Genomic DNA, 21,965 nt, shown 5'->3' with positions numbered 1-21,965 from the left:
GACTTCTCCATGAGAACTTCTTATCACTAAGTGCGTGTAATTGCTGATTTAGTCTAGCCTGGCAGGCCCAGTGGTTCTGGTAAGTGGTATTATTATACCAGGCTATTGGCTGGTAGTTGGCTAATTTGAGGAAAAAAAGAGGTGGTTGGATTCTATGGTAAATTCAGTTGGATGCAAGTGATGAGATTTGCCACAGGGATCGTAAAAATCAGGGTGCTGTTCAGGGTGCAGAGGTGAATTCCATGGCTCAGGCTTGATTTCACTCCACTGTAGGTACAGAGTGTGATCATGTGTGCAAAATTGTGCTTTCTGCCACTCCAGAGTATTTGATGAAGGAAGAATGTCCAAGCCGCCTGCATTTTAGCCTGTTTCGCTCAGCTCGGGCTGGCCTGAGCCCAGGGCCATGGTGTTCCTGGGCTTCTGTCGCTCAGAAGAGCTGCATGGGAGCTCAGAGACAAAGGGGCTTGTTGTGTGAACTCAGATCAGTGGCAGCTGCAAGAAGGAAGAGAGATAAAGTCCTTCTGTTTTGCTGTTGCTCAACTCTAAATGGTACTTTAGGCTTTTTATAACATTGCAGTGTTCCTTAGGAAAGCTTGACTTGACACATTTATTCTCAGGGTTTTAGGGACCCTCTGTGAGGAATGGTTTGATCTATCAGAAGGATGGCCTGACAGGGATAGAGCTTTTGGTGAGACCTAGCTACCAATGGGTTGTGTGATCTTGTGCCAGTTGCTTCCCCTCTCTGGGCCTATAAGCCTGGGGGAACTTGGACTAGAGCAGCTGTGTGGTTCCCATTCAGTACCAGCATTCTGGGTGCATTTGGTACTAGAACACTCGGTTGTAATGCACATGCTTTGCAGGGGTTTTGGGGCCCGACAGTATTGCTTCCTATTTCTGGGTTGAAGCACTTATTCATTTGGATCATGGTGTGGCTGCAAAGACTCAGTTCAGTTAAGTGAGGTCATGTGCGTGAAGCACCTAGCAGGGTACCTGGCACCTGGAAAGGGTGCAGCTAATGGTGGCCACTATTAACATTTAAATTATGAGGTATGTGCTTGCTGCACTGTCTTTTTACTTCCTGTCACAGAGTAAGTGGCTCCCATTATCTTTAATTAAAAAAAATTCTGATAATTTTGGACAAGCAGCACATCCCTTTAATTTGCTCCTGGAGGAGTGACCTGTGTGATCTTAGGAGTGAGTGGGCAGCTCTGCTTTGCTGCCTTCCCTTTTAGTGTAGGATTCTGTAATATGAAATGAAACTGAGCAGACACGTGGTCTGAATGGCTCACTTAGGGACTTCATTAGCTACGTATGGATTTTTCATAGCTCCTAACTTTTTTTTTATTAGGAAGGAAATCTGTGTGGCATAGATGATGCCATGGAAAAATGCAACTGTAAATTTTCTTTGAGCAAGAACACAGAAGCATGAGAAGGAAGGCTTAATTCCTTCTCCAATATTTATTGAACTCGGCTATTTTTCAGGCACTAGAGATGCAAAAATGAGTACAATCAATATAGTCTTTGCCTTCATGGAGATTAGTTTATTGGGGCAGAGCAGACATTAAATTACAGAAATAATGATTTAATTATAGTTGTGACTAGTGCTGGGAGAAGTACAGAGTGTAGTAAGTGTAATAAGTGTGTAATGTAGGATCTGCATGTAATGGGGAGATCAGAAAACTCACTCTGGGGGGAATGACTTCTAGTGAGAAGTCTGAAGGGTAAGAGGAGAGTATTCCAGGACAAGGGAGATGTGGAAGGCAATTCTCCAGGAAGAAGGATGGGAAGATAGAGTAATGAGGAGGGAGAGGAAGGATCACAGCTCAGTTTCAGGCCTGAGCAACTGGGAGAAGGCTGGTGCCATATCTGCAGGAAGAAAATGTTGGTGGATTGTGGTTTGGGTGGGAGTGGGGTCAGCTGGGCACCCTCCTTTCTCTTTAGAGGATGCTGTCTCCCCGCAGATATAGTGTGCTTTGCTCTCCATTCCTCGGGCCTCTGCTCAGATGGCCCCATTAGGGAGACTTTCCCTGACCACTTCAGGTACATCACCCTGTCCCATCCCTGCTCCCTTGGGCTCTGCAGCACCTATCACTGCCTGATGAGCTGTTTGCTGCATGTGAACTCCTTGAGGGCAGAGGTCTTTGTTTTATTCCCCGCTGTATCTATAGCACCTAGAACAGTGCCTGGCATATTAGAAGCCCTCAATAAGTACTTGTTGAAAGAATCATGAGTTTGCCTTTGGTTATAGTTTTTGTGTCCTTTTCAAACTTGAGTGACTTTTTAAATTAACCTGAGGCTGGAGAGGAGAAGGGTGTAGGAGTACTGTTCACTTGACATAACAGGTCTTTTTTAAGGCAGGAAGAATAGAAAGGATGGACTTTCTTCTTCTTTTAAAAAATTTCAGTGTTAGGCATGACAGAACAGAGCAGCTAGAAAAATGTTTGAATATGACTTCTTTGTTCATTATAAACTGGTATAAAAATCTACACCTCTATCTGATATTGACTAGATTTTTGGGCTAAATTATAACCTATTGTAATTCCTCTAATTGTTTCTATGGGAGGAGCTGTTGACTTTTTAATTTAATTTTCTGAATTTATTTTTGAGACAGGGTCTCACTCTGTTGCCCAGGGTGGAGTGCAGTGGCACAATCATAGCACACTTCAGCCTCTACCTCCCAGGCTCAAGCCATCCTCCCACCTCAGCCTCCCAAGTAGCTGGGACTACAGGCACACACCAACACATCCAGCTAATTTTTGTATTTTTTTCTTTTTATAGAGATGGGGTTTTGCCATGTTACCTGCACTGGTCTCGAATTTCTGGCCTCCTGCCTTGGCCTCCCAAAGTACTGGGGTTACAGGCATGAGCTACTGCACTTGGCCAAGCTGTTGACTTTTTTATTGTATCTGTTTACTACTGGGGAGAGGTATGGAGGCTAGGATCAAAACTTCATCAAAAGAGAAATTTGAGAGCAGCATTCGATAAAAACAATTTGTTAAGAGATATTTTTGGATCTTTGGGTCTCTGTATAGCCAGAAAGGAATAATAACTCAGAAATGTTTTTCTAAACCTTTTTGACTTTTAGAAATAAGTCAACCGCCATTACTTTTTTTAAAAAAATGAAGAGGATTGATGTTTGTATAGGAGGCTGTGTATATAGTGGTTACAAGTATAGCTGTTAGAGTTAGATCTCTGTTTAAATCCCTGCCTCTCCCTCCCTATTACCCCATCTTCCCATCCTTCTTCCTGGAGAATTGCCTTTTGTCACTTACCAGCTGTATGAGCTTGCACAATTACTTAACTTCTTTCTTTAAAATGGATATTATCAAAATTATGTTATTTGGGGGATTAAGATAAAATAAAATTCATTTATTGTTACCATTTATAAGCTAACATAACTGATGACAGTGCTAAATGGGATTTAAAGGTAGGAACTATCTTGAGAAAGCTAAGTGTTACAAAGTATAATTAGTCCAATCCAGTGTTTCCCAAACTTACCTAAGCTTAAGAATCTCCTCAGGGCACTTATTAAAAATATAGATTCTCAGGCACCACCCAGACTTACTGAATCAGCTCTCCAGGGGAGGGGCCTGGGAGCCTAGTGAGGTAGGTAGGGTGATGACACACCCTGCATTTTCTGAGCCTGTCCTGGTTTCAGGTACCCTGCATGATGAATTCCAGATGTCTGTTTATACTTGTCAGACTGTGTCCCAATTTTCAGACAGGAGCTATGGGCACTGTTTATGTAGGCCGTCTTATTCAGAATCCTCGCTCATATCAATGCAGGTAGAACATGCTTATAAAACACGAGAGGATGTGTAGCCACAAAGTTGCATAGTGTCAGTCAGCGTAAGTCACTCAGCCAGCCTGGCCTTCATTTTTTCTCTGTACAAAACTTCTATGATCTTGATAATCTGCTCTGTTAAGTGCAGACAGTGACGTGGTCAACATATGTTGACAGCCCTCTGTCTTGCCCAGTCTCTCAGGCCCTAGTGATATCAGGCTGTCAGAGTGACAGTGCCTGTGGACTGTGTCTGCATGGGGCAGTGAACCCTAGCCTTTGTTGTCTAAGGCCAAACCCACAGAACTGCTCTTCTCTCCTCCACGAGCTGGGAACTTTCACTCGTGTCCGTGTGAAGAGACCACCAAACAGGCTGTGTGTGAGCAACAAGGCTGTTTATTTCACCTGGGTGCAGGCGGGCTGAGTCCGAAAAGAGAGTCAGCGAAGGGAGATAGGGGTGGGGCCGTTTTATAAGATGTGGGTAGTAGGTAAAGGAAAATTACAGTCAAAGGGGGTTGTTCTCTGGCAGGCAGGAGTGGGGGTCACAAGGTGCTCAGTAGGGGAGCTTTTGAGCCCGGATGAGCCAGGAGAAGGAATTTCACAAGATAATGTCATCAGTTAAGGCAGGAACAGGCCATTTTCACTTCTTTTGTGGTGGAATGTCATAAGTTAAGGCAGGAACCAGCTATCTGGATGTGTACATGCGGGTCACAGGGTATATGATGGCTTAGCTTGGGCTCAGAGGCCTGACAGGAACTAGGGAGCAAGGTCTCACTCCGCTACACTTAGGACAATTAGCGTGTTCTTAATCAGCTCTTCTAGAAAAACAGCATTTTGCTTTTTTCACATAAGCCTGCAAGTTCATTTTCCCTCTCTGGCCCGGGTAGTAAGTAATCATTTCCCCATCAGTGACAAGGGAAGATGAACATCTAAAATTTTACTCCCAGGGCTGAGCTTTCTGTAGACATTACAAATAGAGTTCACATGTCTTTAAGGAATACAGGATTCTCGCATTCAGTTAAGGTAGTTCTCCCCATGCTAGGTAGGGTTGGAAAACATGATTCTTTGGAGATTTAAGGAATTTTCTCTGGCAGCCATTTTTTGTATCGGTCATGGTTTCATATGATATTTTATTTCACTACATTTTGGGTTGCGCTTAACTGTAACTTTCTTTCTGTTTGCATCATGGGAGAGATTGGATCTGTGCTGAGAATTTTATTTGGGTGATACGTTCATTTTCTGACCAGTAACAAATCAGTCCACTTTTGGGGACTATTTTTAAAATGGAAAAGTTGATGTACATTTAGAAAGTTGCACATTTTTACTTCCTTTAGAAAAAGCCTGTGAGGTCTTGAGGGCATCCACATAAATACATTTGATGTTAGGGACCTGGGGACTGAAAAGGAAAGTATTTCTTCTTCTTCTTTTTTCCCTAATATTTTCCTGTGACAAAATTTTGTATCTGCACAATTTTAAAGAGTAGAATACTAAGATTTTGGTGAATTTAGAACAAACGCATTAGGAAAATGTGAAATGTGGGCAGATATTTGCTGCTCTGTGGGTATGCCTAAAAGACTAAACTTTCCAGATAGAGAGAAGGGTAGGGTCAGCATGCTGGTGAGTTTGTTTTCTTCCCTTCCATGTGCAGGTAGAAGGAACTGGGCTCTCAGTGGGATGACACCTCTCCTCTCCCTTACTTCCCTCAGGAGCTCAGTTAGGGAGGAGCCTGGGCCAGTAGTGTTCTTTACTGACTTCTGCTGTGCTGTCTATTTTTTTTTTTTTCTTTCCTCATTTGTAAATCATCTTTGTGTGGGGAGAGGCTGGAGGTGGAAATTCAAGAGTCATCTTTTTGCAGGCAGTAGAGATGATTACCTAGGTAAGCAGTTTTGATCAGTTATAGCTACAGATTGCTATCTTGTCAGGTGAGAGGCCTCTGGGGGAGGAGGGACTTTGTGGCAGAACAGCCAGGGGCCTGGGCACTCAGTTCCTGTTGACAGCCAGCAGGCAAGGCCAACCCCACATATTTCTAAATTGCAAACACAGTACATTGTGGAAACATAGTCTGTGTCCACAAGGGAGGCCCTCTGCTCAAAGAAACAAATAAAAAAAACCCAACTCCTCCCTTTCCCCAGCAAACATACAACAATGATGGACAGTGAAGCAAGATGTGCAGTTTGGTTGAATACCCATACTTAAAATTTTAATTGTTTATATAATCATGTCTTATTATCTAAAAAGTAATTTAAGAATTTTTCTTAGGGTTTCAATGATACCATGAATTTTAACATCTTACCACATTGTCTAACCTCTTTGAAAGTAGGGCCCTGGTCTTGAGGTTTCTGGAAACTCCTGTGGCACCAAACATAGGACAGAACGCCCTATCAGGACTCAGAGACAACTTGTTGAATTAAAGTATGACTCAGTAGATTTATGTAGGCGGAATTCTTCACTACTTGCCTTGTGGGTGTTCACATTTTGTCCATATTCATGATGTTTATTTACAAGCTGTTTTAGCTCAAGAATTGCCTGCTAATTTTTTTTGGTCTGTGTGTGAATCATATAGAATTATCTCTGCAAATTAATTTCCTTAATGAACTCAGAGAAGAGGAAAAAATCAAACGTGTTTCACCAAGCATTCTATCTAATTAAAAAATGTAACAGAGTACTTTTGTATATAATATAAAGTTTTATATAAAATGTAGAAAATAGATAATGTACATAGTTTCCTTTTTAAGTTTTAGATCATTGTGAACCCCTTTCATTCGCTGTTAGAATGATAGAGTTTGTGGACTTGTCCTTCTCTCCTTTCTCTGTTCCTCAGAATTGAAGGACTTTGCAAGGGAGATGCTGGTATGCTGGAAAAGAATGAGAATTTACTCCAAGTAGGATTAAGGGGCATGAGTGAGGGTGCCACAGCAGGGCACATTTGGGGGAAGTATAGATATTATTGCCAGAGCATAAATTGCAGAAGAGGATGACATGGGATGAGAGAGAAGGAGGCCATTCCTTCTGGCTGGCCCCCATAATCACTGAGACCCAGGGTTGATAGATACTCAAAATGTGACCCTGAGTCTTCCTAGCATTGGTTAATTGGTTCTTTGGAAAATCAGATGAGATCCCTCATTACTCTTGAACTACCATAGAAATATTTAAGATTACATGCCCATATACCTTAGTTACTGGAATTACAGAGTAATTTTAAAGAATTTTAATGGAACAATGATTGCAACAGAAAGAATTTCCTGAGCTAATAAACCTAAACTAATGCCATTATCAAGGCATCCTGATGTTTTGAACCATGTCTCTGGGTGGATGGAAGAAAAAAGTTAGTATGGACTTACGTTAGCCAAGGTGGTGGAAACCTGAAGCCAGTAACATAATTAAGGTTTTGGAGTGCTATTTCACAGGAATATTTCTCAGTGGAGTATATGAATCAAGTTAATGTGTCACAATTTTAAGGGTCAATTTAAAGTGCATTGTAATATTAATGGAACCCAAATCAGAATCCTTATGTAGAAATTAAAGGTGTCAATGTAAGTGCTTAGAAAAGTACGTGGCACACACACTCATAGAGGGTCTGGAAGTGTTTTGATGGTGAGTTAGTACCCTTTTGGTTTAACCTTTATTTTAAAACCGACTTTCATTTATTTGATTTCTTTAAATGAGAAGTAAGCATTCATCTTCTTTCACAATTGCTTCAGGTTCCCAACTGTTTTATATTTTACTATAATTTATTAGTAAATTTCTATAAACAGAACAGCAGCTATTTGATGGCAGCTTGGGTTAAGTGATTTCTGAGACTTTCCCATAGATTATTTGAATTTAAATGAGAAGCCTGATAAAAATTCCAAGTTAAAGATACACAGGAAATCTACAACAGATCAAGCTTGTTTTTTTTTTGTTTGTTTGTTAGTTTGTTTTTGAGATGGAGTCCTGCTCTGTCACCCAGGCTGGAGTGCAGTGGTGCAATCTTGGCTCACTGCAACCTCTACCTCCCAGGTTCAAGCGATTCTCTTGCCTCAGCCTCCTGACTAGCTGGGATTACAGGCACATGCTACCACACCTGGCTAATTTTTGTATGTTTTAGCAGAGATGGGATTTCACCATGTTGGTCAGGCTGGTCTCGAACTCCTGACCTCATGATCCACCACCTTTGCCTCCCAAAGTGTTGGGATTACAGGCGTGAGCCACTGCGCCAGGCTGATCAAGCTGGTTTTTTAAATACAATATGTGAATTTAGCCTAAGCCATATGTTTAAAATATAGCCATTTGGCATTAACTTTTTAATTAACTAATCAAGAGAAGAGGGAAAACCAATCTTGTCTCACAATGTGCACTCTACCTTTTTGCTGTAACTAAATTAAGTATAACTTAAAATATATGACAAGTTCTTGTTACCACTTTTTCAAACTAAAAAAAAGGTATAATTTTGTGATGTGCTACCACTGTTTATTGTCCTACCTGAATATCCTGCCTTTGGGAAAAGAATATTTATGTTTATAATTTGTATATAAGAAAATACTATCTTGTCTACAGTGACAATCTTGAGGTTTGGTGAGTATATATATGAATTGTAAAACAGGGTCATCTGGGAGTAGTTGAGGAAAGGATATGTATATTTCAATGCTAAAGAGACCTTTTTGTGACTTAACTTTTAGTGGTATTCCAGCAATAATGAGACTTTCCTCCTCCTTATCATCATCTGTCTTTAAGTGCTTCTTAGGAGCCAGAGAGCATGCTAAGTGCTTTGTACAATTTCGTAAGTGAATTCTCCCAAGAACTTTAAGAAATGGATATTCATAGCTCCATTTCACCAAGGAGAAAACCGAGGCTTAGGGAACCTACTTTGCTTCAGAAGTAGCTGTTTCATATTTGAATACAGGATGGTTTTGTGTCCAAAGCTTTATTTTTAAAATTTAATCTCAGCTGCTATTATTAAAATTACCTCTCAGAAAGCGAATAGTAGCATACTCGTGAAACCCCCAGGTTTTCTAATATTCTTAGCCAATTGCATAGATGGGACAAAAGTTTAATACAATTAGCCAGTTTTAAAATTAAAATGCTTAAAGAATTACCAGTAGGATGGCTACTATTAAAAAACCCAGAAAATAACAAATGCTGGCCAGGATGTGAAGAAATTGGAACACTCATGCACTATTGGTGGGAATGTAAAATGGTACAGATGCTATAGAAAACAATATGACAGTTCCTGAAAAAAATTAAAAATAGAACTACCATGTAATCCAGCAATTCCACTTCTGGGTTTAGACCTGAAAGTATTGAAAGCAGGTTCTTGAAGATATGTTTGTACACCCCAGTTTATAGCAGCATTATTCATAATAACCAAGGGGAGGAAACAACCTAAATACCCATTGATGGATGAATGGGTAAACAAAATAGAATGTTTGCATACAATGGAATATTATTCAGCCCTAAAAAGGAAGGAAATTCTAACACTTGCTACAACATGGATGAACCTTGAGGACATTATACTAAGTGAAATCAGCTAGTCACAAAAGTAAAAATACTATATGCTTATATGTATATGAGGTACCTAGTGTATTCACAAAGACAGAAAGTAGAATGGTGGTTTCCAGGGGCTGAGAGGGGAGTTACTGTTTAATAGGTACAGAATTTCTCTTTGGGATGTTAAAAATGCTCTGGAAATGGATGGTGGTGATGGTTACACAACAATGTGAATGTACTTAAAGCCATAAAACTATATACTTAAAAATGATTAAGGTGATAAATTATGTTATGTATGTTTTACCACAATAAAAATAATACTTTAAAAAGAAAATAAGGATTGAAGTGATTGGTTGTGAATTCCTCTTCCCTCTGAAGGATAAAAGAGATTTTATCCGATCACATCTTTCCCATGTTAAGTTACCATGATCCCCTCCCCCAAACAGCATTTCTGAAAAAGCAGGGGTGGTGGGCAAGTCATTGAGACCTTGAGCTATATTTCCCTAACTCCCAACTTGCTTGAAGTCTGTGTTCTCTTCATCTTGTGTTTTAAAAATGAGTGGGCTTTTCTTAGAAACTAAATTCCCTGGAGTGTGATATCAGCATACTTTTACTCTGAGAGTTTTTAGCAGCAGCTTTCTCAGCCTGAGAGGAAAAGCAAAATATAAAAATAACTTGGGGCTCACATTCAAATAGGTAAACAGATATGTCCAAAGTGAAACCTGTAACTGAAAGTCATGCATTTCAGTTAGGCACAGTGTTAGATGGTAGGTGGATGAATCATCTGGTCTGACCTCTCAACTGAAGGATCTGGAATTTTTTTTTTTTAGGTGGAGTTTTGCTCTTGTTGCCCAGGCTGGAGTGCAATGGTGCGATCTTGGCTCACTGCAACCTCCGCCTCCCAGGTTCAAATGATTCTCCTGCCTCAGCCTTCTGAGTAGCTGGGATTACAGGCATGCACCACCATGCCCGGCTAATTTTTTGTATTTTTAGTAGAGACAGGGTTTCACTATGTTGGCCAGGCTTGTCTTGAACTCCTGAACTCAGGCGATCCACCTGCCTCGGCCTCCCAAAGTGCTGGGATTATAGGCATGAGCCACCGCGCCCGGCCAGGATCTGGTATTTAATAGTCACTTACCTTTTGGCTTCTCTTGCATAATCTCACTGGTTCTGTTCAGCTCCATATGGACAAGTTTAATATGATAGAACACTGAAGCTTGTTTGTCATGTCTTCCAGCTTTAACACTATTATGGGTTGTATAGATTGTAATTCTTGAAAAGATGAGTCCTCAACATTTCTTGTTAGTTGATAGCTATGTGAGCAGTATAGTGGTGAATGGAGCTCACACTGAAGTGCATAATGATCCTTATTAGACAACTTTGTAAGTTTGAAAATGTCATCAAAGGAGAATTAGGATCATCTGTCAAGGCTACCCTATTGTGGGGAAGAGAGGTGTGGGTGGAGGAAGAGTTCTCATCGTTAATCGTTGAGACTTGGAGAGGTTTGCATCGAGCCTTCTGGACTTCATTCTAATGACAGTGGAGAGCTGTCTTTACGTTTCAGTGTTGGAAGAAGGGTGGAGGATGATTTTACCATATCCCCTTTTAAGATCACTTTTACCAGTGGGTGGAAGCTAGAGTGGAATTAGGGAGACCAAACAGGAGGCTGCTGTGGGTTTGTGTCTAAAGATGTTGGTAGTGACATTAGTTGACATGCATGGATGACTACTTGGATGCCAAAAGCTTTATTCTTACTGTAGCTCTGTGAGCTATAGATGGGTGACATTACTGGCACCATTTTGCGGATGAGGACATCCAGGATTAGAGAGGCTAAGCAGTTTGCCTAAGATCACACAGCTCATAATGAATTTGAGATGGTAGCCAGGCCTAGGTACTGGTAGAGAGGAGCTGTTTTTATTCTCCCAAAGCCAGGGGATCACCTAGAATGTGATATAGGAAGGCCTAGGGTTGTCTTTAAACTGGGATCTGGGAGCCATGAGGCAGCTCTGGCCATGTCTGTTCCTACTTGGAATATATAACAGCTTCTGGACATTATTAAGTGGGCTGGCTTGTGTTTTGTTGAGGAACAGGACAAATGGGGCATTTACTAGTGCTGTGTGCCTCGTTGCTTTTCTGGGTAGTGTTTGGTGATGGGCATAGTGTGGAGTGGTGGCAGAGTACACAGTGTGATTCTGTCTGGTAAGGAAGCTGTACATTGATGTTTACTGATATGAATAGGTTCATACAGTCCCCTAGGCATTTGGCTGGAGGATAAAGAACAGCCATCGACCAGCAGAGTGCTTTTTTTGAAGTTTATGCAAGACAGTGTACTTGGTACTACTGCCGGCTTGACAATAAAGGCAGAAAGACATTTAGAGCCATTAAAGAATTATTTATACCAGAATACAAAAACACACTTTTCAAATGTTTTGTAGGCCCTTTTCCTACAGGCAACAGTGCAAAGCATGTGCCTCATCTACTCAAATTTAGGAAAGGTGGTTGGTGGTTTTGCAAAGAAGCAAGGAACTGTAATATCTGTCTGCATTGGTCATGCTTATCATGTAACACACTGGATTCAGTATAAAGGAAAACCGACAGGTATGGAGTGTCTGCGCTTTTATTTTTAAAAAATTGTTCATTTTTTAATTAATACGTGCACATGGCTTTAAAAAGCTCTGTAAACAACATAGAAGGATGCAGAAAGTGAAAATCCTCCATTTCGTCTCAGTTCTCCCTTGCCTTCCCCAGAGATAGGCCAAATTTTCTTATGTATTCTTCCATATATGTTCTATGCAGATACAAACATGTTCTGTATATAATATGCATACTATTCCAAACTTTACTCTTTTTTTTTTAATATAATTCTTGGTGACAATTGCATATCAGCCAGAGAAATCTATTCAATTTATTTTAATATAGTTGGACAATTTCAACATATGAAATTACCAAAATGTTTTTAGCCAGCCCCCTACTTAAACCTTAGAGCTTTTATAAATAATATTGAGAAGTATATCCTTATATTCGTTATTTTACACATGTTTCAGTATATCTGTAGAATAAACTTCTATGTTTATATGTACATTTAAATATTGGGAGCCTAACTGTTGGTCTGTGTAAAGCTAGATTTTGAACATCTATTGTATAAATGACCAGTCTTTTTATAGAATTTAACTTGATTAACATGGTTTCGATCCTGCTTGCGTTTGTGAAAAAGTGTGGATCAAATAGATCACAGTCTATTTAAACATTTTCTCCTCAAATTAAGGCATTTTAGCCAAATTTTATTTCAGAGAAGTATAATCATTAATTAAGCCTCTTCCACACTTTGACAGATACAGCACATCTTTTTTTTTTTTTTCTTAACTTTTTTTTTTTTTTTTGAGATGGAGTCTTCGCTCTGTTGCCCAGACTGGAGTGCAGTGGTGTGATCTCAGCTCACTGCAAGTCCCACCTCCTGGGTTCACGCCATTCTCCTGCGTCAGCCTCCCAAGTAGCTGGGACTACGGGCGCCTGCAATCACGCCCAGCTAATTTTTTTTTTTTTTTTTGTATTTTTTTTTAGTAGAGATGGGGTTTCACTGTGTTAGCCAGGGTGGTCTCGATCTCCTGATCTCATGATCCGCCGGCCTCAGTCTCCCAAAGTGCTGGGATTACAGGTGTAAGCCACTGCGCCCGGCCTTTTTCTTAACATAGGTAAACTGGTGTCATGGGAGTTTGTTGAACAGATTATTTCATCCCACAGATATTAAGCCTACTATCCATTCATTATTTTTCCTGATCTTCTCCCTCCTCCTACCCTCTACCCTCTGAAAGGCTCCAGTGTGTGCTGTTCCCCTCTATGTGTCCATGTGTTCTTATCATTTAGCTCCCACTTACAAGTGAGAACATGTGGTATTTTGTTTTCTGTACCTGTGTTAGTTTGCTAAGGATAATGGCCTCCAGCTCCATCCATGTTCCTTCAAAAGACATGATCTTGTTCTTTTTTTATGGCTGCATAGTATTCCATGGTGTGTATGTACCATGTTTCCTTTATCCAGTCTACCATTGATGGGTATTTAGGTTGATTCCATGTCTTTGCTATTGTGAATAGTCCTGTAATGAACATAAGGCATGCAGGTATCTTATAATAGAATGATTTTTATTCTTTGAATGTATACCCGGTATTGGAATGGCTGGGTCAAATGGTATTTCTGTCTTTAGGTCTTTGAAGAGTCAACACACTTTCTTCCACAATGGTTGAACTAATTTACACTCCCACCAACAGTGTATAAGCATTCTTTTTTCTCTAGAACCTCGCCACCATTTGTTATTTTTTGACTATTTAATAATAGCCATTCTGGCCAGGCACTCACGCTTGTAATCCCAGCACTTTGGGAGGCCAAGGTGGGTGGATCACGAGGCCGGGAGTTTGAGACCAGGCTGGCCAATGTGGTGAAATCCCATCTCTACTAAAGATACAAAAAATTAGCTGGGCATGGTGGTGCACACCTGTAATCCCAGCTACATGGGACGCTGAGGCAGGAGAATCGCTTGAACCCGGGAGGTGGAGGTTACAGTGAGTCAAGATCGTGCCATCGCACTCCAGCCTGGGCAACAGGGCAAGACCCCGTCTCAGAAAAACAAAATAGGAAATAATAGCCATTCTGACTGGTGTCAGTTGGTATCTCATTGTGGTTTTGATGTGCACTTATCTAATGATCAGCGATGTTGAGTTTTTTTTTTTTTTTCCGTGTGATTGTTGGCCACATGTATCTCTTTTGAAAAGATACATGTTTGTTGAAAAGATACATTTTTTTTCTTGTAAATTTATTTAAGTTCCTTGTAGACTCTGGATATTAGACCTTTGTCAGATGCATAGTTTGCAAAAAATTTATCCTATACTGTAGGTTGTCTGTTTATTGATAGTTTCTTTTGCTATGTAGAAGCTCTTTAGTTTAATTAGATCACATTTGTCAATTTTTGCTTATGTGGTAATTGCTTTTGGCATCTTCATCATGAAATCTTTGCCTGTGCCTGTGTCCTGAATGGTATTGCCTAGGTTGTCTTCCAGGGCTTTTCTAGTTTTGGGTTTTACATTTAAGTCTTTAATCCATCTTGAGTTAATTTTTGTATATGGTGTAAGGAAGGGGTCCGGTTTCAATCTTCTGCATATGGCTAGCCAGTTATCCCAGCACCATTTATTGAATAGGGAATCCTTTCCCCATTGCTTGTTTTTGTCAGGTTTGTTGTAGATCAGATAGCTGTAGGTATGCAGTCTTATTTCTGGGTTCTCTATTCTGTTTGTTTTGTTTATGTGTCTGTTTTTCTAACAGTACCATGATGTTTTGGTTACTGTAGCCCTGTAGTATAGTTTTGAAGCAGCATGGTTGTCTGGGGTAATACCCGAGGTTCGTTGCCTCATGACAAAGAAGTCAAGGACACAGATACAGGTGAAGTGAGGTTAAGAGAAGGGGTTTAAAAGGTCAAAGAAGGAGAAGAGCTCTCTTTCCTACAGATAGAGAGATAGGTGTTTAAGTGGGTCTTTTGGCCCGTGGTGGAGTTCTTATTCTTTTTCGTTAGGATTGTCTTGGCTGCTGGGGCTCTTTTTTGGTTCCATATGAATTTTAAAAGAGTTTTCTGTAGTTCTGTGAAGAATGTCAACGGTAGTTTAATAGGAATAGCATTGAATCAGATTGGTTTGGGCAGTATGGCCATTGTAACAATATTGATTCTTCCTATCCATGAGTACAGAATGTTTTTCCATTTGTTTGTTTCATCTCTGACTTTCTTTGAGCAGTGGTTTGTACTTCTCTTTGTAGAGGTCTTTCACCTCCCTGGTTACCTGTATTCCTAGGTATTTTATTCTTTTTGTGGCTATTGTGAATAAGAGTTTGTTCCTGATTTGGCTCTTGGTTTGACTATTGTTGGTGTGTAGGAATGCTAGTGATTTTTGCACATTGATTTTGTATTTTGAGACTTTGCTGAAGTTGTTTATCAGCTTAAGCTTTTGGGCTGAGATGATGGGGTTTTCTAGATACAGGATCATGTCATCTGCAAACAAGGATAGTTTGACTGACTCTCTTCTCATTATTTCTTTCTCTTGCCTGATTGCCATGGCCAGAACTTCCAATACTATGTTGAATAGAAGTGGTGAGAGAGGGCATCTTTGCCTTGTGGCAGTTTTCAAGGGGAATGCTTCCAGCTTTTGCCCATTCAGTACGATGTTGGCTGTGGGTTTGTTGTAGATGGCTCTTATTATTCTGAGGTATGTTCCTTCAATACCTAGTTTATTGACGGTTTTTAACATGAATGGATGTTGAATTTTATCAAAATCCTTTTCTGCATCTATTGAGATAATCATGTTGGTTTTGTTTTTAGTTCTTTTTATGTGATGAATCACATTTACTGATTTGCATATGTTGAACCAACCTTGCATCCCAGGGATGAAGTATACTTGACGGTGATGCATAAGCTTCTTGATGTGCTGCTGGATTTGGTTTGTCAGTATTTTGTTGAGGATTTTTGTATCAATGTTTGTCAGGGATACTGGCCTGAAGTTTTCTTTTTTGTTTTATCTCTGCCAGGTTTTGGTATCAGGATGATGCTGGCCTCATAGAATGAGATTGGGAGGAGTACCTCCTCATCAGTTTTGGGGAATAGTTTTAACAGGAATGGTACCAGCTTTTCTTTGTATCTCTGGTAGAATTCAGCTGTGAATCTGTCTGGTTTGTGGCTTCTCCTTGGTTGGTAGGGTATTTATTACTGCTTCAATCTCAGAGTTCGTTATTGGTCTGTTCAGGGATTCAATTTCTTCCCAACTCAATCTTGGGAGGGTGTATGTGTCCAGGAATTTATCCATTTCTTCTAGATTTTTTAGTTTACGACAGCACAATTTTAATTCTGACCCATCAGTGCCCTATTAAAACTCAGGAACTGTAGGCAACCATGATGAGCATGGGAGCCATTCACTTTGCTGGATGAGGAACTTTCTGATACTTAAATATGAGGAATGTGCTGAGTATCTGTTAGTGGAAGGTCTTTATTTTTATTTGCTTATTCTTATTTATTTATTTTTGAGAGAAAAGTTTCATTCTGTCACCCAGGCTAGAATGCAGTGATACTGTCATAGCTCACTATAGCCTCGATCTGTGGGGCTCAAGGATCCTCCTTCCTCAGCCCCCCAATTAGCTAGGACTATAGGCCCGTACTGCCATGCCCAGCTGTATTCTTTTTAAATTTCCTTTTTGTAAAGATGGGGCCTCCCTGCGTTCCCCAGCTGCTCTTGAATGCCTGGGCTCAGCTGATTCTTTTGCCTCAGCCTCCCAAATTGCTGGAATTACAGGTGTGAGCCACCATGCCTGGCTGCTGCTGCTGCTTTTTTTTTCTTTAAATAGCAGTTTACAGATTTGTTTTGAAAGACAGTTTGCTAAAATATCAATTAATATCACTAATGAATAAGCACTACTCTTTTTTACTAATTGTTCTTGTCAAGGGTGGTCTGAGCTGGGTGTAGTTATTGAGATTTGGAACGTGTGTATCTAGGTTCCATAACATGGTCTTGAGAGGCCATGGAGTGGGAGTACCCACTGAGCACTTATCAATAATTACATCTACACTGATATTAATAATAGCTAACATGTGTTCAGTCACTACTTATCACATTCCTGCAACTTTTTTGCCTGTTTTATGGATGAGGAAATTGGAGAAGTTGAGCCCACAGATAGTAAGCGGTAGAGCAAGGATTTGCTTCAAACCCACACCGTGAAGTTACACATTGGCCTCCACAAGAATTCTTTGAGATTGATAATACTATTTCCATTTTACCTTTGAGGAATTTGAGACTTAGAATTAAATAACTTCAGCTTAGGTCATTAAAGGTCACAGAGCTAATGAGAAACCATATGATGTGAAATCGAGATTCTTCAGTGTTGCTCCTATGTAGGCTTGTCCCACACATTTCAGGACATTTAGCTACCTTGGACCCACCCACTAAATGCCAGTAGGGATTCTGATGACTGGGCCGTCTAAAAATGCCCCCACATAGTTCTAATGCCTTCTTCTAGGTGTCATATTTACATTCTTAAATTCAAAGCTGGTCTTTTACCCTTATACTATATCACCTCTCATGGCAATGTTTTAATCAACAGTAATGAAACTTGACTCTAGCTCATAATTTAGAATATTAGGAATAATTATAAATGCAAATCATTTTAATACAGAATCACACATAAGAGTAGTATTTCATCCAACTCTCTGTTTAGTAGATTAAAACTCGCTGTCTCTAAGACCCAGAGATGACAAAGACCTTCTTAAAGTCAAAAAGCAAATTGATAGCTGACTGGACTTAAGTCATGTCTCTGAACTTGAGGCTAGGGCCATTTCTTCGCATTACCAGTTTGCTTCAGGCAAATGTATTTGACTAAGCCATTTTTATTTTTATTTTTTGAGACGGAGTCTCATTCTGTCACCCAGGTTGGAGTGCAGTGGCGCCATCTCGGCTCACTGCAACCTCCACCTCGCGAGTTCAAGCCATTCTCTTGCCTCAGCCTCCCAAGTAGCTGGGATTACAGGCACTTGCCACCACGCCCAGCTAATTTTTGTATTTTTAGTAGAGATGAGGTTTCACCATGTTGGCCAGGCTGGTCTTGAACTCCTGACCTCATGATCTACCCACCTTAGCCTCCCAAAGTGCTGAGATTACAGGCGTGAGCCACTGTGCCCGGCCGCCATGTTTATTTTTTAATGAGTGATTTTGACCTTTCAAAGGGAAACGTTTGGAGGGTTGATGTAATTGAGTTGAAACAGCACACCATGGAACTGCAGAACAAGTTCGTGGCTATTTTGGAAAAGCTATTTCAAACATGGCCTTTCCCTTAAGCAGTTTTATACTGCTGACAGAACTGGATGCTTACATGAGACTTGTCACTTTCACCCTAGCAGGTGTTTGTGAATCAGGCTTTCCCCAAATTTAAGTAGGTTAAGAAGCAGGTTGAATAATATCACATATATTAACCCTGAAGGTTCCCATGGAGGGAAAGAATTTATGGTGAATGAAAAATGTTATCGTTTGAGAACATCCACATGTTTCAGATAATTTGTTGAGTGTCTCTGTCATGTGGAAGATGCAGTTGTAAGTTCTGTGTGTGAATTTGGTATATATTTTGCCTATTGCTTATGGTGCTGGTGGTCTCCAAACCCTTTGTGTATTTTCAATGAAAGATAACTTAAAAGATTATTCCTTATGCCCACTTCAATAATTAATTGATTGTAGTGTCCACTCTGTAGAATCAGGGTTAGAGGTTAGTTTTGGCAAATACATCCTCTCTCTTTGTCTGACACTTCCGGTCTCATTTGTTTAGTAGTATGCCTGTAGAATATGAAATTTTTGGGAACATATTTAATGAAGAAGTTTATTCATTATTCAGGGAAGATCACCAAATGATTATAGCTTTTTAAAAAGCATCTTTAATCTCGTAGAATTGCTTGGGCCTGAAATTTGGATCATAATCAGTGAGCCACAGAGCTTGAGGAAACTATGACCAATGCAGAAAGGTGTCCTGATGAATGATAGGAGAGCATTGGCAGGTGTTGGAAAAACCTCAATTATCCTGATACAAATTGAGAGGTGTTGAGGGATTTGCATTTCTTACTGACTATGGGAAAAAGAAGTTAATTGAAGCTGTTGACAAAGATTTTCCATTAGTGATTCAGAAATCACAGAGGTTGTTTTGAAATTACCCAAGCATAGTAATGGGAAAATAAGTTTTCTTTCTTTTTCCTCTTTAGTCTTATATGGAGAACGAGAATGTTACTTGGGAAAAGTCTGGATTATTAACTCATTTTGTAGACCACCTATACTGATGTTATGTTTCTTTGACTTTTATGAGAGACCACTGATTAAAAAGCCTGATATTAATTTCTTCAAAAGAATAAAACAAATTTAGGGTATATGCTGGTGTTGCTTATTCTGATTTATATGCATATCATCTGTACCCATAGCTATGGCATATTACTGTAATCAGTGTTCTAATGATGACCTTGTCTCAAGAAGACTATATGAAATTGGGTTCTGGAGGCTCTTGTTTTAAGAATTAGGAAATAGGCCGAGTGCAGTGGCTCACACTTGTAATCCCAGCCGCTTTGGGTGGCTGAGGCTGATGGATCATTTGAAGTCAGGGGTTCGAGACCAGCCTGGCCAACAAGGTGAAAACCCGTCTCTACTAAAAATACAAAAATTAGCTGGGCATGGTGGCGGGCGTCTGTAATCCCAGCTACCTGGAAGGCTGAGGCAGGAGTGTCGCTAGAACCCGGGAGGCGGAGGTTGCAGTGAGCCAAGATTGCACCACTGTTTTCCAGCCTGGGCAATAGAGTGAGACTCAGTCTCAGTAAATAAATAAATAAATAAATAAATAAATAAATAAATAAAATAAAAGCAAAATAAAAATCAGGAAATATCCTCAAAAACATGTTTAAGGAGATGAGAAAATTTTCAGAAAACACTGTAGTGAAAATACTTGTAAAATAGTATGTGTATGAGGCCTTCAATTGGATAAAACCCAATTATGTTTTCTAAAATTCGGCAGTGAACCTGAGTAACTCTTCTGTTATAAGGAAAAAACCACCTCAGCTCTCCACAAAGCACTGAATCAGCCATCTCTCAAAAAAATGGAAGTGAGGACAGGGACATAAATGTGGAAGAATATTTAATAGTTTAATGACCTAGAAGTACATTCATGTGTTCTGAAATGAAAAAGACTATGAGGTAGTATATATAGTTGTAAACTTATAAAATGAATGAATTTATAAGATAAGAAACATACAAAAGATATAAGGCATAAAAAATGTGTACAAACTATGCAAAAGTATTTAAAATAATATATAAAAATTATACATAAAGTAAGCATTTATTTATTTAGTTTTTATTTTAAGTTCCATGGTACACATGCAGGATGTGCATGTTTGTTACATAGGTAAACATGTGCCATGGTGGTTTGCTGCACCAGCAACCCATCACCTAGGTTTTAAGCCCAGCATGCATTAGCTATTTTTCCATCTGCTCTCTCTCCCTCCACCCCCTTCCCCTGACAGACCCTGTGTGTGCTGTTCTCCTCCCTGTGTCCATATGTTCTCATTGTTCAGCTCCCACTTATCAATAAGAGCATGCAGTGTTTGGTTTTCTGTTCCTGCATTAGTTTGCTGAGGATAATGGCTTCCAGCTCCATCCATGTCCCTCTCCCTCCTTCCACCCTCTACCCTTTGATAGGCCCTGGTGTCTGTTGTTCCCCACTATGCGTCCACATGTTCTCATCATTTAGCGCCCAATTATAAGTGAGAGCATGTGGTATTTGGGTTTCTGTTTCTGCATTAGTTGGCTAAGGATAATGGCCTCCAACTCCATCCATGTCCCTGCAAAGGACATGATCTCATTCCTTTCTATGGCTGCATAGTATTACATGGTATATGTGTACCACATTTTCTTTATCCAGTCATCATTGATGGGCATTTAGGTTGATTCTGTGTCTTTACTATTGTGAATAGTGCTGCAGTGAACATATGCGTGCATGTATCTTTATAATAGAATGATTTATATTCCTTTGGGTATATATCCAGTAATGGGATTGTTGGTCAAATGGTATTTCTGGTTCTAGATCTTTGAGGAATCACCGCATTGTCTTCCACAATGGTTGAATGAATTTACATTCCCATCAACAGTGTAAAAGCACTTCTATCTCTCTGTAGCCTGACCAGCATCTGTTGTTTCTTGACTTTTTGATAATTGCCATTCTGACTGGTGTGAGATGGTATCTAGTGGTTTTGATTTGCATCTCTCTAATGATCAGTGATGTTGAGCTTTTTTTCACGTTTGTTGGCTGCATAAGTATCTTCTTTTGAGAAGTGTTTTTTCATGTCCTTTGCCTACTTTTTAATGGTGTCATTTGTTTTTTCTTATGAATTTGTTTAAGTTCCTTGTGGACTCTGGTTATTAGATCTTTGTCAGATGGATAGATTGCACAAATTCTCTCCCGTTCTGTAGGTTGTCTGTTTGCTCTGATGATAGTTTCTTTTGCTGTGCAGGAGCTCTTTAGTTTAATTAGATACCATTAGTCAGTTTTTGCTTTTGTTGCAATTGGTTTTGATGTTTTCGTTATGAAATCTTTGCTTGAACCTATGTCCTGAATGGTGTTGCCTTCTTCTGGGGTTTTTATAGTTTTGGGTTTTACATTTATGTCTTTAATCCATCTTGAGTTAGTTTTTGTATTAAGTGTAAGGAAAGGATCTAGTTTCAATTTTCTATATATGGCTATCTCAGTTATCCCAGCATCATTTATTAAATAGGGAATCCTTTCCCCATTGCTTGTTTTTGTCAGGTTTATCAAAAATGAGATGGTTGTAGAGGTTTGCTCTTATTTCTGAGTACTCAATTCTGTCCCATTGGTCTATGTGCCTGTTTTTGAGTTTGAAGTTGGGCAGCATGATGCCTCTAGCTTTGTTCTTTTGCTTGCTTTTTGTTTTTGAGACAGAGTCTTTCTCTGTTGCCCAGGCTGGAATGCAGTAGTGGGATCTTGGCTCATTGTAACCTTCACCTCCTGGGCTCAAGTGATTCTCATGCCTCAGCCTCCCAAGCATTTGGGACTACAGGTGTGCACCACCCCACCTGGCTAATTTTTGTATTTTTAGTAGAGACAGGGTTTCACCATGTTGGCCAGGCTGCTCTCGAACTCCTGGCCTCAATTGATCCA

At 39.9% G+C, this 21,965-nt stretch overlaps 1 protein-coding gene across 11 annotated transcripts in view; it reads left to right on the top strand.

The window, feature by feature from the left end:
* Positions 1 to 21,965, top strand: part of SGMS1 (sphingomyelin synthase 1) — a 319,772-nt gene that overhangs the window by 115,815 nt on the left and 181,992 nt on the right. The gene's annotated exons all lie outside the window — the stretch shown is intronic.

The sequence above is a fragment of the Pongo abelii genome, chromosome 8 (genome assembly GCF_028885655.2).
Source record: "Pongo abelii isolate AG06213 chromosome 8, NHGRI_mPonAbe1-v2.0_pri, whole genome shotgun sequence".
NCBI lineage: Eukaryota > Metazoa > Chordata > Mammalia > Primates > Hominidae > Pongo > Pongo abelii.
This window is presented reverse-complemented; position numbering and strand designations above follow the sequence as displayed.